We start from the raw sequence: 5000 nt of genomic DNA on the forward strand, positions 1-5000 counted from the left end.
AAGGCCTGCGTAAGATCTAGTGGAATTTGCAGATGAAATACAATGATAGTGACCCAGTAATGACACTCTCGCTCTCACTCTCAGTCTGTCTGTCTGCCTATAATCTCTCTCTTTCCCTCTCTCTCTCTCTCTCTCTCTCTCTCTCTCTCTCTCTCTCTCTCTCTCTCTCTCTCTCTCTCTCTCTTGCTCTCTCTCTCTCTTGCTCTATCTCTCTTTTATTTCTTCATCTCCTTCTTCTCTTTTATCAGCTATTTTGCATGAATGCTTTGCGCGTTGAGAAGAAAGAGGTGTGAGCAAAGTCCACGTCATTTCATCTCGAGCGAAGAAGGGAACTGCAAGAGACAAAGAGAGAAGAAAGGAGGCACTGAAGGTGGGAAGAAGGCGAGCGTGAATAAACCATAAAGAGACAAAGCTTAATAAATGAGGGAATGGAGGAAGGGAATGATGAAGGTAATACGTAAAGGAATGAGATGCTAACAGACAAAAAAGGTTCAAAGTATGATGACATGAGGAAGAGAAAAGGCTAAAATGAGACTTAAAACGGAGATACGACAAAAAAAAGATAAATCAGATGTTATAAAAAATGTTACATAAAAATTATATAGATTATTTATATAGAATAGAAAAGGGGTGGCCTCGAGGAGTGCAGAGGGACAAATGGGAAGGAGAGGAGAAAGATGAAGAGGAATCGGAAGAAATTAAGGATAAGGGGGGAAGTTGGAGGAAGAGAGCGAAATGAGATGAAAGGGCGAAAGAAGGAAGATCAGAAGAGGAGAGTAAGGAAGGAAAAAGAAATCAAGAAAAGACTCTGGAGTACAGGTCAGAGTGCCGGAAACACAAACAAAATGTCTGTAAATGTCTACTTCCTCTCTCTCTCTCTCTCTCTCTCTCTCTCTCTCTCTCTCTCTCTCTCTCTGTCTCTGTCTCTGTCTCTGTCTCTCTCTCTCTCTCTCTCTCTCTCGCTCCCCCTCTCTCTCTCTCTCTCTCTCTCTCTCTCTCTCTCTCTCTCTCTCTCTCTCTCTCTCTCTCTCTCTCTCTCTCTCTCTCTCTCTCTCTCTCTCTCTCTCTTCTCTCTCTCTCTCTCTCTCTCACTCACTCTCCTCTCTCTCCCCTCTCCTCCTCTCTCTCTCTCCTCTCCTCTCTCTCTCTCTTCTCTCTCTCTCTCTCTCACTACTCCTCTCTCTCTATCTCTCTCTCTCTCTCTCTCTCTCTCTCTCTCTGTCTCTCTCTCTCTCTCTCTCTCTCTCTGTGTGTGTGTGTGTGTGTGTGTGTGTGTGTGTGTGTGTGTGTGTGTGTGTGTGTGTGTGTGTGTGTGTGTGTGTGTGTGGTGCAGCGGTAACGTTTTCGTCTAGCAAGCTTGCTGACCCGCGTTCGTATCCCGCACCGCCAGTGGATGGCAACTCCTTCCACACAAAGGGTAATCTAGAAGCAAATATAAACAGACATCCTGTCATACCAAGAATAACAAATGGAATAAACCTAAATTATTATTGTTATTATTACTCTCTCTATCTGTATTTTTATCTCTATCCTCTCTCCCTGTTCTCAATCTCTGTCCTATCTCTCATTCTCTCTCTTTCTGCCCTATCCCTCATTACCTCTCTCTCTCTCTTTCTCTCCCTCTCTGTCTCTGTCTCTCTCTCTCTCTCTCTCTCTCTCTCTCTCTCTCTCTCCCTCTCCCTCTCCCTCTCCCTCTCCCTCCCCCTCCCTCCCTCCCTCTCTCTCTCTTTCTCTCCCTCTCCTTACCCCTACCTCTCCCTCAGTCCTCTCTCTATCTCTCTCACTCTCTCCCTCTCCCTCTCCTCACCCCCGCTTCCACCTTTCCCTCCCTTCCCCTCCCCTCCCCTCCTCTCCCCTCCCCCTCCCCTCGAGATCGTCCCACTGCTGTCGCTGGAAATTGTGCACAATTTAGAACTCTAAGCGCGCGTTAAGAGCTGCCGCTAATTCCAGTGTACTTGAAGGCGGGCGGGACGAGAGGAAAGGAGGGGGGGGGCTTAGGGAGACGGACGAGGGGAGAGGGAGGAGGGGGAGGGATGGGGGTTGGAGGTTGGAGGGAGTAGAGGAGATGGGGAGGAAGGGGGCGAGGAAGGGGGAGGGGGAGGGTGACCAGGAAGAGGCGCCTTTGTCCCGCTCTGTTCACCTGCTCTATGCTGGCCGGCTGCCTCCACGCCTGCTGCTTTTTGTTCTGCTAATGGCCTGCTTCACGAGGGCGCTATGGGGTGTGGTGAGGGGGGAGGGGCTCGAGGGGGGAGGGGTCCGAGAGGGGTATAGGGTAAGTGAGAGGGGAAGGGGTAATGGGGAGGTGGGAACGCCTGGGGGGAAGGGGGAGGGATGAGCTAGGGAGGGGGAGATGAGGTATAAGGAGGAAAAGATAAGGAACGGCGGGGTTGGGGGAGGGACGAGGGAGGGGGACTTGCTGAAGGCATGAGGGGGGGGGGGGGCAGTTGAGGTCGACAAGCCAGGGTACATTTTTTCTTTAATATATAGCTTCAGGCTGACAATAAGTACAAATGACTCTTAATAAAGAGATTTTCTCTTTATCAAAACACCGTGGTCTATTCTCTCTTCGTATATTTGAGTTGCTTCACCAGCGTCATTATCCTGGTGCCTTATCACTAATCATATCATGAAATTGTCATTGTAATCAATGGATTTATAAGGCGAATTAATTATGGGAATTAATTGCGGATGGATAACTTTATGGATAACCGGAATATTACTTGATATCACCTAGATTGCATTCCAATAATGCTGAAGTCTCACTCTCATAAATAAGACACAAATTCCAAAATATTTTTTTTATCCAAAAAATCAATGACAGAACAATTTTTTAAATCCATAACTGGTAAAGGAGAGAAGAAGAAAAGGAATATTATGGAGTGAGAACAAACAAAACAAAACATAAATATCAAAACTAAGCCAAAAAAAAAAAAATACTCATATCAAACAAGTGAGAAAATTTGGAATTCAAGGCGCCTATTAAACCCATTTGAAGAGACGGAAACAAGTTGCTAATTGGCTGGACAAAATGGGCTGATGAACGGCGAGGCGGATATTTCAAAAAGGGGGAGATACAGGGGGGGGGGTTGAGGGGGAGAGGAGGAAGAGGGGGAGAGGAGAAGGAGGAGGAAGAGAAGGAAGAGGAGGAAGAGAGAGGGGAGAGAGAGAGAGAGAGAGAGAGAGAGAGAGAGAGAGAGAGAGAGGAGAGGGAGGGAGGGAGGGAGAGTGAGAGAGGAAAAAGAGGTGAGGAGAAGGAAAAGACAGAGACAGAGAGAGAATGAAAATGACAGAAAAAGAGAGAGAGAGGGAGAAATATACCAATATATACATTTTTTATGCGAATTGACAAACAAGCAAAGAAACAAAAACAACCTGCTGGAAAAACATTTCAAATTAGAGTAAGCTTTCTGTATTTTTTTTTTTAATTGCAAGAAAAAGGATAGAGGAAAGATAAAACATATACTTTTTCTAAAAAGAAGAAAATATAATTAATATGCATGAAGAATATCTTTTTCCCTCGTGATACCTGACAATGTTGACGCAACAACTCATAATAATTTTACTTTTTTGAGTAAATGGAGGGGCTGGTTTTAATGAGAAATAAAGAGTTGGTGCGAGAAATTGTGTCTTAATAAGTTATGAAGAGAAAGGGTAGGAATGAATATCATGAGAGTCGGATAAAATAAGCGGAAGAGGAGGAAGGGAATGAGAGAGAGAGAGAGAGAGAGAGAGAGAGAGAGAGAGAGAGAGAGAGAGAGAGAGAGAGAGAGAGAGAGAGGATGAGGAGGAAGGAATATGGAGAGATAGAACAGAAGAAAACAGATAAAGAAAGGAAGCAAAGATAAAATACCAGCGAAGGAAAATGAAACACAAAACGAAAGAAAGACAGAATAACACAAAAACAAGTGGACGAACTGAGATGCCGTGCGACTCAAGCCAAACCGGAATAGCCACGTGACCCCTGAATATTCGTCTCCCGTTTTCTTTGATGCTGACCCTGGCTGGTGGCTTCGTGATCGGATGTTTACGAAACGGCAGATGGTCTCTTTCATCAATATATGTCGTTTGTCATGTTTTTCTTCCTTTTTTTGTACCATGAATGATACATTTCTTGGAAATAACATGTTTCTAGGCAGCCGCCGGGAAAGCAGTGTGCGGCATTAAGGTTTCAGAAGGAACCGTAAAAATATATTGTGTTGCAGATATGTCCCCGGGTTTTCTTCGTTTAATGATTTGCAATGGTTCGGAGGTACGGAAAGCCACGTAGAAGGTTCATGTTGTATTTTTCACGTCGTATCTCCTGTGTATTTATTAGGCATTTATTCTTATCTGCTGTGAAAAGTAACAACAGACTGCGCATAAATAATTGTTTTGACCTTACGTGAACATTTGATATGATAATGACGCAGTTCCTTAACCTGTTCACGCTTTGCGCACTTCTCTTTATAGCATAATGAATGGTTACGAAAAGGAGAAAAGTTACAATTCCAGTTTGATATTAGCTCATCTGCAATTAAATGAAAATTGTGTATGCTAATGCAATGCGACTTTTTCGTAGAAAAATTAAACTTTCGGATTCTCGTTATTGACGGAAAGATAAGGTCATATACGTTCAATATCTTCTCCGATAATTACACTCACTTTGGAGGATGTAATTAAATGATCCAGCAAACTCCTCTTTTTAGAATGTATAAGGTCGCAAGTTAATTAAGATGATGAAAACAATGTTATAATCCGATGCGTAGAATGACCGTCTTCAAATTAGGCTTTTATCTTTATCGAACATTCTTTAACTCTGATATTGTAGACGATCCCTTTTACAAGAATTAGACTTCCGTATATTTAGTTTCCCAGAGTGAGGGATAAAGGCCTATTTTTTTCCCTTTTGTGTCTTTACTCCCCACTCCCGCCTATTTACACCCGATTGCCCAGTGCGGTCGTTTCATTACTCCCTAATGCCAGCAACCCCCATAGGTCTTCGGGGCCTGTGACTCGATTTC

The 5000-nt window shown here is 44.0% G+C and overlaps 1 protein-coding gene across 1 annotated transcript in view; it reads left to right on the top strand.

Annotated features, from left to right (window-relative positions):
• The window catches only part of LOC119596274, a 136448-nt gene that overhangs the window by 109043 nt on the left and 22405 nt on the right, over positions 1–5000 (top strand). The gene's annotated exons all lie outside the window — the stretch shown is intronic.

This window comes from Penaeus monodon, chromosome 37 (genome assembly GCF_015228065.2).
Source record: "Penaeus monodon isolate SGIC_2016 chromosome 37, NSTDA_Pmon_1, whole genome shotgun sequence".
In the NCBI taxonomy this organism is placed as follows: domain Eukaryota; kingdom Metazoa; phylum Arthropoda; class Malacostraca; order Decapoda; family Penaeidae; genus Penaeus; species Penaeus monodon.